The sequence below is a fragment of the Bidens hawaiensis genome, unplaced genomic scaffold (assembly GCF_021521415.1).
Source record: "Bidens hawaiensis isolate Kalapana, Puna unplaced genomic scaffold, B.hawaiensis_p1.1 tig00043483_1, whole genome shotgun sequence".
NCBI classification, from domain to species: domain Eukaryota; kingdom Viridiplantae; phylum Streptophyta; class Magnoliopsida; order Asterales; family Asteraceae; genus Bidens; species Bidens hawaiensis.
In genome coordinates this window covers 57,501-71,435 of record NW_027497708.1, presented here as the reverse complement: position 1 = coordinate 71,435, position 13,935 = coordinate 57,501, and positions in this window count along the sequence as shown.

Below are 13,935 nucleotides of genomic sequence, written 5' to 3'. Positions count from 1 at the left end.
AGGAAGCCCAACGTGAGTGGTCTTGAACCATTCGGGTCCCCTTGTTCGATCTTGAAGAAAAATTCTAAATTTGGGGAAGTAGCCGATGAAGGAATATTAGTCGGTTATGTTGTTGGTACTCCCAACAGACGGGTCTTCAATACTTCGACTTGCAAGGTGGAGGTGGTGTGCAACACTGACATCACAAGTTACCAACCGCCAAAACCTAGCAATGGACCTGCTGAGCTTTTCGACTATGTTAAGCTTTTTAAGTCGTTTAACGTACCGGATTTGGAGATTTCTGAAGAAGAAGAAAGAGCCGCGACGAAGATGATACTCGATGAGGAAGAAAATCTATTACAAAGACAGCTGATTGATAAATGTCAACCTTCCTCATCAAACACTATCGATACTCCTGCTGCCTCAACTGAAGAAGAATTTATCAATCCTTTTCACTCTCAGCATGAAACAACCATTGATGAGATCTCTTCTAATTTGGAAGATAATTTGCATGTCGGTTCTGTTCCGACCACGAGAATTCATAAAGATCACCCTTTGGATAATGTGATTGGTGATGTGTCCTCAGGTGTACAAACGAGAAGTAGCTTGAATGAACATACCTTTGTTTATACAAGCATTAAGGAGACAGGAATAATCGATGAATGTCTATATACCTGCTTTATAAGCCAGATTGAACCGAAAAATTATCAAATGGCTTTAAAGGACAGCTCGTGGGTCGAGGCCATGCAAGAAGAGTTGGCTCAATTCGAGAAGATGGAAGTTTGGACTTTGGTTGAAAAACCAAAGAATGTGCATGAGATAGGCACAAAATGGGTGTTCAAGTGCAAAAGAGATGATAAGGGAATCATTATAAGAAACAAGGCGAGGCTTGTCGTGAAAGGTTTTAATCAACAAGAGGGGATTGATTATAACGAAGTGTTCGCTCCTGTCGCGAGGTTGGAAGCCATAAGACTGTTTTTGGCGTTTGCTGCTCATGAAAAGATGAAGGTGTTTCAGCTAGATGTGAAGAGTGCGTTTTTGAATGGGATAGTTGATGAGGTTGTGTGTGTTGAGCAACCTCCGGGTTTTCCTGACCCAGACTATCCAGATCACGTGTACAAGTTGAGCAAGGCTTTGTATGGATTACATCAGGCACCTCGTGCCTGGTATGCAACTTTATCGGATTACTTGCTCGAGAATGGTTTTGAAAGAGGGAAAATTGATAGCACGTTGTTCTTCAAAAGAGATGGAAGCGACATCCTGCTAGTTCAAGTCTACGTGGATGACATAATATTTGCTGCATCAAAAGTCTCCATGTGTCAGGAGTTTGAAGCCGTCATGAAGAAAAGGTTTGAAATGAGTGCTATGGGTGAACTAACTTTCTTTCTAGGATTGCAGGTTGATCAGAGGAAGGACGGGATGTTCATTCATCAAACGAAGTATGTTCATGATGTGCTCAAACGTTTCAAGATGGAGGACAGTTCTCCATATGATACTCCAATCTGCGTCAATCACAAATTGGGTGCTGAAGTAGACGGTGATGCAGATGTGGACCCAACTCAATATCGGGCGATAATAGGTTCTTTAATGTGCTTAACTGCATCTAGGCCTGATATAATGTTTGCTGTTTGTCTTTGTGCACGCTTTCAGGCAAATCTAAAAGAATCTCATTTAAAAGGTGCAAAGAGGATACTGCGGTATCTCAAGGGCAAGCCGAAGCTGGGGTTGTGGTACCCGAGAGGAGGAGACTTGGAGCTGGTCGCTTACACAGACTCTGATTATGGAGGGTGCAATCAGAGTCGGAAGTCAACAACTGGAGGTTGTCAGTTTCTTGGTGGCAGATTGGTGTCATGGCAATGCAAGAACCAGACTTCAATCGCAATCTCAACCTGTGAGGCAGAATACATGGCTGCATCCAACTGCTGCTCTCAGGTTCTTTGGATACAACAACAGCTGCGCAACTATGGTCTGAATTTCTTACTTACTCCTATTTGCATTGATAACACAGCTGCTATCTCAGTAACTAACAATCCCGTGAAACATAGTAAAACTAAACATATTGACATACGTCATCATTTCATACGGGATTGTGCTGAGAAGAAACTGATAATTCTTGAAAAGGTGGATACACTTGATAATTTCGCTGATTTATACACTAAAGCGTTTGACAAATCCAGATTTCAAAACCTTATTGAACTAAATGGGATGATCAATCCCGAGTAACCATGCTTTTCTTGTGTTATTTAAAAAAAAAAAAAAAAAAAAAACGTCACTAATCGCTTAAAATTATGTCGGTTACATTAGTTTGAAGGACTTGTCTTCGGATATGTTTTGGTCCTCATTCTCTACTTGTAGATTTTGAGGATAGCCATTAACCAGATTACTGATAGTGACCGGGGCGGTTTATGATGAGTTTTTTCGTTCTTTCGCTTAAAATGAGTCGATCATACTTAGTTAGAAGGACACATACTAGTATGTGGTCGGTCCAGCTGATCCATTGGATCTTCGGGATAGCCGTTTACCTGAAGACTTTGTTTTGGTCGGGGCGATAAATGTTAATATTTTTTAAGGGAAATGAAATTATTTTTCAAGTCTGTTACTTCGTAAGAAGTTCGTTAGCTAGGTTAAACAGAAAATTGATCCAACCTTGGAAAATGATAGTATACTAATTCTGTGTGCTTAGCTAGTGAAGTTATTAGGCTTAAAAGGCTTTAGGATAGCCATTGTATGTCATGGTAACTTTTTATGGTGCGTAAAAGTAGATGTGATACAAATTAAATTTACTTGATTTTATGTGGAAACTCCTTAAGAGTTTTGCGTGTCTTCATGTATATCTTTCTGAATGATAGGCAGAAAAGCGATTACCCAGTCATACACGAACCCATGTGTGTTCTGATTCCCGTGAAGATAGCGTTTCAAGATACTGCAGTGATCAAGATTCGGGACTTGCAGTAATTTACTACTTTGAAGTCTATATTTGTTCAAAATATATATATATATATATATTTAGTGTTATTGAAATATATTAGAGATGACAATATCAAGACTTCTCAATCTTAGAGTAAGAAGAAGAACGGGAACCAGATGAAGAGTACTTACATGTTTAATCAGACGCTATGGGTCGAAGTCAATTCGGGGTGACTTGGGGAAAGCCAAATACGCTTTGAGGATAGATATGAGGCATCAATATTTCTGAGTTGTTGCCCACTTAAATGTTAAGGATTAATTGAACCTAACTCGTATCACAGAAACGATGAAAACCATCTTAAGTATATTACCTGCTTACAACCTGTCTCTATATGTCATAATACAGCTAAACACGGATCTATGTGACAGTCACGTAGTTAGTATGATTCCTGTTCGGATCTTTTCTAAAACGTAGCAGTCCCTAGCAAGACTGAAATTTGATCCCTTATACTTTAAATTTTTAAGTTTTGTACTTAGAGAGTTTTATGATTTTTTTTTTTATCTGGTTACTTAGAATTGATCATGTTATTTATTTCTTCTTGGAAAGTTTTATAACTTAATTGGAAAATTGTTAAAATTATAAGGTTTGATTTTGTAAATATATAGGCGATGTTGTTGAACAGGCGAAGTTGTGGTTAACTTCGCCTAGGCGAAGTTATCCGTAACTTCGCCTATATAACTCCGCCCATATAAAAGGACTTTCAACAGTCAAATTTTTCATTATTTTCAGCGAACTTATTTCCACAGTTACACATTCTCCGGCGAACTTGACATTTAACCTCGATTACGTGTTTTTATTCCGATTTTTCCACCGATCAAAGGTTCGGATGTTGTTTTATCATGTATTGTTAGGTCGTTCATGCTAATCAAGGGTCGTTTTGACCCGGTTGTTAACCTCGAACCGTCGGACCTTCAAAACGATTTCCAAAACTTGTTGTCACGTGTTACTCACCATACCGATCGTCAACATGTCCTTAAATAGCTTGTTTTAAGGGTCCTTAATCGTCTAAACTAGCCGAAAATATCAACTGCACGTTGTTCCATGAATCTCACTGTCGCCGATTCAGATTCAGGCGAAGTTATGGTTTAGGCGAAGTTATCTGTAACTTCGCCTGGAGCTTAAGTTCGCCTGAGGCGAAGTTATCCGTAACTTCGCCCGAAGCTTAAGTTCGCCTGAGGCGAAGTTATCCGTAACTTCGCCCAGAACTTAAATTCGCCTGAGGCGATGTTGTGATGAGGCGAAGTTAACCTTATCTTCGCCTAAGATCATTTTTACTTATATTATTTAGACGAACTTAAAGCTGAAGCGAAGTTGTTCCCAACTTCGCCTCAACTTTAACTTCGCCTATACAGAGTTTATCACAACTTCGCTCATGGTAACAAAGTGAACTTGTGCTATGTCTTTGTGTCATTCTAACTTGGTTAGTTTGTTGCAGATATGGCTGCGATAGCGGGTGCTGGAGGTGCAGGAGGAGACGATGGGGATAACCAACGTCAATTCTTCCCGGGTCACAACATGTACATTACACTTGACCCGGAAGCGAGCGGCGTTGACGATTATCGCGAGATAATTACGTTCCTCCTGCGCTCGAGGATTTTTTACGCAATTACCAACACTCTACCGATATCCCTACCGAACATCGAAGACTTCTGGGAGACGGTAGAATATGATTGCCGTGTTGAGCCCCCGGTGATGAGAGCTACGGTGAATAATCAACAGGTTCAGTTCAACTCTGAACGGATCCGGGTGGCGCTTCGGTTCAGAGACGAAACTCGAGACGATCCTACAGAGTTCGTCGCTCCTTTTCGTGATGGAGCATTTCTTCGAATGGGCTACTCTGGTCCATTAGGAGACACCCAGAGGAGGAAGGGTTTCCTTCTAGACCAGTGGCGCTTCCTCATGCACGTCATGATCGTGTGCATGTCGGGGAGGAAGGCGGGCACAGATGGCATGGGTGCGACCATGCAGTCTGCCATGACTGCACTGACCTATAACAAGCGTTATAGTTTCAGTCAAATGGTCTTTTACGAGCTTGATAGACAAAGACGGGCGATGTCTCGGGAGCGGTTCATCATGTACCCACGTTTTTTACAGATGATTTTGAACCATGTAGCTCCGGCCCTACCTCAGAGACGCTCCGATCAGATACGTAGAATCAGTGAGCAAACGTATCTTTGCTCAGTGCCGCACGTCAAGTGCGAGGAGCAATCCTGAACGTCGTCCCAGGCATACTCCTCTATTCGGGTTTTTAATCAACCCAGAGTATGTTCTTGCTGGGGGGACGAGTTCAGAGATCCTCAGCCGCAACAGGCAAGAGTAACTCAAGCTGTTTCTGCTCCTGCTGTGCCTGTTGCATCAACTGCTGAGGATATAGACCTTGACGCTGTTTTTGGAGGTCAAGGCTACTTTGACATGGATCAAGTGGAAGAGGTGCAAGTCTCAGCTGCACAGAGTTCGGGTGTAAGTGTTACTAGAGCAGCATCATCGATGGCTGACTCATACTTGGATGAGATTATGGATGAGGGGAGACGGTTGATGGTGTCTCGAGAAAGAACGATTGGGAAGAGGAAGAGAACAGAGGATGATGATGAGTCGGAAGAAGAAGAGGACATTCATAAGCTGATAAGAAGATCAAGACGGGAGAGGACAGGTTCTGGCACGGGAGCTGAAGAGACTTCAAGGACTGTACGATTTGCTCCGGCCGCACTGTCTGGTATGTCCATTGTTCCTTCTTCTATACAGGTGACGAGTACAAGCGCTGCGGATGTTTCCGTGGTGGCTACATCAACAGCAGGCATTCCATCCACCGCTACCATCCAGACGTCGACTTCGGAGATCGTGTCTCTACCACCGCCAACGCTTACTCAATCGGTGGTAGCTGCTCGTTTTGTGGAGTCAACGGTCGTCACAGCTGCAGGGTTATCAGGTATGATACCACCTGCGGTTACGCCTGCTTCTGGAGTCTTGCCTTCGCCAATGTCAGACACAGAAAGGATAGCTTCACTAGAGCGGATCGTGGCAGAACAGTCGAAGACTATTCAAAGCCTAGTGGAAGCAAATCAACTACAGGCATCCCTCCTGGTTGAGCACGGGAAAATCATAGATGCCTTGAAGGAGTTCTTGGCATCTCAGGGGGAGATGAGCTGTAAGGGCGACGAGCTCAGAACGAAGAAGAGGAATGACCGAGACGATGATCCCAATGCATCGAAAGATGCAGGTGGTGAGCTGCCAAGAACTTCTGAAGCTCTTGGTACTTCCACAGCTGAGGGGGAGTCTACTGACGTGGCTGGTGGTTCTGGTGATGATGTAGTGTTAGTTGAAGATGACGTTATTGATGCGCTGAAAGAGCTTGACGACGACATGTTCAGTGATGAGGTGTTGTTCGATGAAGATGTGCTGCCGAGTGACATGATTGAGAAGATCGGTGAGCAGATTGTGATTGAAGATGGAATAGAAGAGGGGGAGATAGTAGAAGAAAACGTTGAACACGAGATCCCTGAGGTTGAGAAAGCCGATGTGAGTGTTGAGATGGATGAGGCTGAGTGGGAGGAGCAGCCTAGGTGGAAGGAAGGCTGTGCTCATTGGTTTATCAAGACCAAGAAGCCTGCTGTTCCTGCCATGTTCAAGAAAAGTTATAACATTAAAGGCTATGCTGAGGCGAAGAATGGAATCATCTGTTGGATTTATGACGAACAGATCAAGTTGTTTGTGGTGAAGCGTTATGATGGCATTCAATACTTCAAGAGAATGTTGAGATCTCTCAATACGTTGCCGGAATGCGAGGTGAAAGATTTGGGCAGGTTGGGCCTGATAAACAGAAGTGACAACAATATGGCTAGAAAGATTGAGAAGATTGTGTGGAAAGAAGGCGTAAAAGAAAAGAAGTTTGAACTATTAAAGCCACAAAAGGGAAAGCTCGTGGAGGATACAGAGAGGGGATTGAGGGCAGATGGCAAGCCATGGATGGTGATGAAGTACAAGCCGATCCGATGCATCAAGGAGGTTCCAATGAAGAATATGCCTCAAGATGTGTTGAAGAATCTGAAATGGTGGTACGTTGATTGCCAGACTGCAAAGCCGTGATGGAAGACGAAGATGAACAAGAAGTGCTGAGGGTGTATGACCCGATGCATCTTGTTAACTTATCGAAAGCCGATTTGCAAGCGTTGAACGAAAAGAAGATATTCTACATTCCTGCTTGGAAGGATGAAGCAAGGAAATATCAGCGAGTAGTCACGGTGAGTGTGAGAGAAGGAGTACACGCATGAAGATACAGGATTACGAGACAAGCGCTGAAAGATCAAGATATGAAGCTACTGCCAAGGGGGAGTCTGTTGGTGCATAGATGTCAGTAGTTCATATGTCTAAAGTCTGTAATCGAGTCTGTAATATTGTTTATGTAATTGTTTGTTTAGAAGCGAAGTTGTTGACAAGTTCGCTTAGGCGAACTTGTTAACCAAGCGAAGTTGTTGACAAGTTCGCCTAGGCGAACTTGTTCAACGAGCGAAGTTATTGACAACTTCGCCTGAGGCGAAGTTGTCGTGTATTTATATTGATAGTTTACAGGCTGTTTAAAGTTAATCATTTAATCAGTTGTTAGTGAGTTCAGTTCGTGTAAGTCTATTGACGTGAGTCTGTAAGCATCTCGGTTTGAGTTATCAATATAACGTGTGGTTGTTCGTATTGTGTGTACGTGTGTTCGTGAGCTAATCTTCTACGTCCGTAACGATCAACACAGGGATTCCGCACCTGTGTATATCGGGATATCTCGTGTGATCCGTCTAGGGAACCTACATGTACAAAGGGTAGAAATGACTTGACGTACAGATGACGTGTAGGATCTATATGACGTTGAATACTATCTACTATTTAACAAGATATCCCAAGATAAGTTTAATGCTTTAACTTTTATTCCTTTCAAACAGATTACAAGTACAATCAGCTATGACAAAATCTTAGCACAGGTACTGGAATGAACAAATATTAAAATGAACACATAAGTCTACATTATATAGACTTAACATATACGTCGGATATGTATCTTATACGGAATATAAGATATCCACCGTATAAGCACATATGCGCCGCATATGACTTATTGGTTACTACATGTAAAACCACTTTCCAATCTGTTTAAACATTATATAAGACCCTAGAGATAGAAATTATCCATTAAAAAAGTGTTATTGTAGTGTGAGTTGTTGTAAGTGTCCTGTGTTGTTCATCATAGCCTCATGATATAGAAATATGAATATCTCAACAATAAAAGCTATTGATTGTGTCTTCAAGAGTGTCATAAGACCAAGTCTGCTTTGTTTCTACACTCTTGTTGATCAAGTAACGAGCTACTAGCCATTGGGAGTCGTTGGGAGCCATTGTTTCAGCTGAATATTCATCACAATCGTAACCGACAGCGAGGATCCCGACCATTAAAGACTCTTTCAGTGCAATCATAAAACTTGGCGGTTAAAAGACTTGTTCTATGTGTTAGACAAAGAAATTAATGAACTTTCGATGTCCTTTAAGTCTTTAGTGATGACGTAAAAATTTATAGCCATTAGTGAAAAGAATAATAGGTTCAGGATACCGAACCTTTTTGGGATCCTGCTGGCAAGACACTGAGACTCGGGATCCTTAAGCGAGATTTTGACCCACAAAAATTATTCCTAAAATATAATAGGTATGACCCTGGTTAAAACGGTTATATTTTCTTTTGTCTTCTAAGTAATCGAAGGATCGTGGAGCAACTTCCCAAATTCTTTTACTACCACTCCTTTTTTCTAGTGAAGGTTATCTATAAATATTCTTCCCTAATTTTGCTAGAACTCTCTTTCGCATCAGAGTCAAGGTATTTTTCATCTTTTCTCGTATTCTCCTGTTTTACACTTGGGGTCGATGAGAAAGAAAATGTCAAGATTGGCTTCTTCAGTCGTCGAGAATCCTCATTCCGAATTTATTCCACAAGCTCTCTTGGTGAACCCTTCCGCATAATCATGCAATTTTTTTTATTTCCCTTCTTCGATCGAACGGAACTTTTCCCGAAGATACTATTTTTTGTTCTTTTGACAAGGATACCAGTTCAGATTTTATTTCTAAATTCTGGGTTTGGCTTTTTGGCATTTCCTTTTTCTCTTGGCCTTAGTTATCCTTTTCCTTTAATTTATGAATTCGTCAAGGTTACTGATTTGAGTTATGCCTAAGTAATGCCAATGATGTGGAGGATACTGTTTGTCCTCGATAACCTTGGCACTACTCGTTATCTTCACCTTAAGGTTTCTGATATGGCTACTATTTACAGTATTAGAACCCATGGCTCTTGCCATTTCTTGTTTCAGCGTAATTCTGGTTGTGCGCCTTTGATCCTGTAAAACAAAAAGAAATGATAAAGACTGGTATAGGAAGTTTTCTTTGTTCGGAGGGATTCAATCCCCAGTGGCAAAGATCTTCCTTTCAAATGGGTTTCTTAGGGTAGGGTTTTGGATTTCAAAGGTTATTTTATGAACAAATAATTAAACTTATCATTGTGTTTTCAGTGAAGTTTGTTGATCTCACCGCACCGACCACCGAAGCCCTTGACAAAATTGCCTCTTTGTTGAAGATCCCATAGGAGATCCGTAAGTACGTCTAAGCTGCCTCTTGTGAATTTGAAATCCAAACCTTCTTATTCGCGGAAGAGAAATGTTTCAGAGAGTAGCGTCCCATCACTTAAGTCAATTGATTTCATCAACGCTAAACGTTTCTTTCTTCAGGTAATGATCCTAAACTGCTTTTGTTTTATATCTGTAAAACAGATTAAATTAAAAGTATTTGTGTTCAGGGCTTGGATCATTTTACTATCCTTCATTGCAAGATCACTCAAGGCCTTCAAAAGAAGATAGATGATTCAAGGGAACTTGCTGCCACCAGGAACAAACTCATTGATGAATTATGTAGGGAGCTAGCTCGGATAAAGGAGGAGTGTGAAGGTCTCAAGGTAAGTCACACTAAGGAAATGGTGGCCTATAGGAATAACTTGAAGGATCATGTTGCACTTGCTATCCGCCAAGCCAAGGCCAAGCAAGGATTCAATAAAGTTGATCTCGCATAATTGTAGGAAGTTAAAAGGAATTATTATAAGGACTTCTAAAAGCAAAGTTCGACCTCGAGCAAGCTACAGTACCCGATCATACTATGTTCTATAGAATAAGTCTTAAGACAAAAGGTTGAAGAGATCAAGAAGAACAAGTTTGCTTGTAGGATATTTCCAAGCAAAGTTTGGTTATATCAGAATATTGAAGTTTGCTTGAAGATCATTTTCTAAGGAATATTTTCTAAGTAAAAGCTTACTCAAAGGAATGTTCAGGCACACTCAAGGATTACAAGGTCTGCTTGACAAAGACAAAGCTTACTTGAAGACCTATTTGACACTTGTAATAATTTAGAATATGTTTGAATATGTTTAACAATGATTAGGATTTTTATAAGGTGTCAGGTGTGGCTATAAAAGGGAATACTAGCCTACTAGGTCATATTTATGAGAACGCTTGATTACACATTTGTCTAAGCATACAGAATATCTTGTACGGAAAAACAGCCGAACCTGACATTCTACCTGAAACCCTATTTCCTTTGTATTTTCATTGAATATTATGAATGGAAATTTTTTGATTTAATAGCTTGTTTGTCAACTTTTTGTTATTAAGCAACACCCTGATTATTACTGTTTCTGCCAGTTTTAATCAGTGGGTTTTCACATAGTTATATTGTAATCCCTCTTGTCAATATATTTGTTGGTTACGAGTTTGTGTTGATAGATCGATCCTGACAAGTGCTATCAGAGCTTGTGTAAGCTCTTCTGAAGACCGGTGTGTTGCTTAGAATATTGATTGTAAATTTTTTATATTGAATCTGAAATTGATTTAAGGAAGAAAGCGATGACGTGAGCAGAGCATTGTTTCATTGAATAGTGAAGTCATCTTATCTGTTTTTCATTCTTCAAATCTACAATCAATTGAGGTTTAAAAGTATTATGATCTTAGTTTTATATTTGGTTTAATCCATCTGATTCCATCAGATCTATGGATTTCATCCATAGATCTGATTACTCAAATAATTTTTTAAGTTTTGAACCAATTTGTGTTTTTAAAATCAAAATTCCTAAAATATTTTCTTCTTTTTCTTAGCTATCTTTCAAACAAATGGATGACCTAGAGGTGTCTACTAACAAGATTACGAGGTTGTTAGGACAAAAGAACTATATTAAATGGAAGTACTATTTGAAGCCGTTGTGAGTTATAATGAAACTGAGCTGTGGAATTCCATCAAGAATGGACCTTATGTTCCTGCTAAAGGAACAAATAACAATCAGGCTGTTGAGAGAAACATGAAGAAAAGGGTTGACAAGGCCCTTTCAATGCTGAAATTGGGTCTGTCCTGGGAAATTCTGACCAGTGTGAACCATCATTCTAATGCCAAGGCCATGTATGATGCAGTGGTGAAAATCACTACGTGAAAATTGACCTTTGGTCACACGAAAAAAGTGGGGTCGTAGGCCTTTAGCCACACACATTTTGTTCAGGTCATATGTAGCCAAAGGTCGCGACACCATGGGTATGATATGGCCACACACAGTTTTTAGTGGCCTTATGTGGTAATAGGTATCCTCTCCAATAAGTGTGGCTAACGGTAGAAAATGGTCACATGACTATTTCCTATGAGTGACCATTGCATGTATATAGCCACATGAATTAATATTTCAGCCACGTGAATTTTACAATAATGTGGCCAATAGGGTTGTGTTAAGCTTGCATTGTGACCTATACCGTGTGGATATAGCAAAGAAATGGCCACTTTAATTTAATAATAGAGTGGCTAATTATATAATATAGACACTGGATATTACGTTAAAAGTGGCTAAATATGTTTACTTGCCACACAAACACTCCTTTGTAGATTATAGTGTGGCTATTGTCTTACCGTTTGTCACACATAATGCTTTTCTAAATTGAAAGTGTGGCTATTGTCAAACTTTTCGTCACACATAGTGAGGTACTGAGTGGCTAATCATATCATATAGACACTGGAGGTTATTGTCAATGTGGCTAAAAATGTGAACTTGCTAGTCAAAAACTCTTTTGTAGTTTGTGGTGTGGCCATTGTCTTACCGTTTGTCACACATAATCCTGTTCGTATTTTAAAGAGTGGCTACTGTCAAACTTTTTGTCACACATAGTGAGGTACTGTGTGGCTAATCATATCATATAGACACTGGAGGTTATTGTCAATGTGGCTTAAAATGTGAACTTGTTAGTCAAAAACTCTTTTGTAGTTTGTGGTGTGGCCATTGTCTTACCGTTTGTCACACATAATGCTATTCGTAATTTAAAGTGTGGCTATTGTCAAACTTTTCGTCAAACATAGTGTGGTACAGTGTGGCTAATCATATCTTATAGAAACTGGAGGTTATTGTCAATGTGGCTAAAAATGTGAACTTGCCAATCAAAAACTCTTTTGTAGTTTGTGGTGTGGCCATTGTCTTACCTTTTGTCACACATAATGCTTTTCGTAATTGAAAGTGTGGCTATTGTCAAACTTTTCGTCACACATAGTGATGTATTGTGTGGCCAAACATATCATATAGACACTGGAGGTTATTGTCAATGTGGCTAAAAATGTGAAGTTGCCACTCAAACACTCTTTTGTAGTTTGTGGTGTGGCCATTGTCTTATCGTTTGTCACACATAATGCTTTTGTAATATAAAGTTTGGCTATTATCATACTTTTCGTCACACATAGTGATTTTTCCAATGACGTTTGATCTCGTTCCGCCACACAAACAAAAACCAACTGATGAAAGTGTGGCCAATGTTTTTGGTACCCTTTTGTCACACAAAAATGTTTTTGTTGTGGCTAATGGTCATTTATAGACTCTAATTTTTGTAATTTCAGGTGTGGCTATTGTCTTACTTTTGGCCACACCTATTTAATGTGTTCTGTGTGGCCAAATTGTGTGTAATTAGGCAATATATAATTATTTTTATTTTGTGTGCACTAATATAAAACAGCTATAAGCAAGCATGACAAAACAAAATTAGAATCAAATTATATTAACATAATATTCACTTAAGCAAATGATTATGCAAAATATCTTACAAAATACAAAAATAACGACTACCTATATACTAGCTAAGGCGTCGGTTTTCTTGGCACTGCTCCTTGTCTTCTGTTTGGTCACCCTATCTATCGTTGTGTACTTTGCCTTTGCCTTCTTGCCAGATCTGTCTAGTTCTTTTGAGGATGGGAGTGGTGGTTGCTGGAACAACAGAACATGAAAAACAAATATGTATAATTAATGTCATATTTTGTAATTAAATAGAATAAAATAGTAGGCCTGCAAACGAACTGAACGTTCGTTTAACTATTCGTGAACCTTTCGGCGGGAAGTTCGTTTATGTTTGTTTATCTTTGTTCAATTACGTTAGTTTAGATTATAAACAAATGAACGTAAACGAATACAAGTGTTCATTTTTTAAACTAAATGAAAATGAACACTGATATTTGTCCGGTTAAGTTAAAAGGGAACAAACCTCCTGGTCACATAAGATTAGGTGTTCTGGCCCAAGCAACAAAAGTACCACGTGCGACGCCAACAGTCACAATTTCACCAGCCTCACAAGGAATAATTGCTTGTTCCTTTATGGCTTCATCAATACTAACTTTATAGCAACCCTCCGGGATTGCTTTTCCATGCAACTGTTGTGGAACCGGTGACCAATGAACTGTACCACGTGCCACCTTGTTACGCTTGCCATACACACACAAGCATGTGAAATTAACAATGGATATGCCATGTTGAAGTCAATATATAAGTAAATACCCATGGATATGCCATGTTGGTGGGAAATTAACAATGTTTCGCGCAGTACATACCTTTATTTCAGCAGGTGGGGAAGCTTCATCCGTAGATACATCAACTTTTCTTTTACGGCTTCTCTGTTTAACCTAAAAAC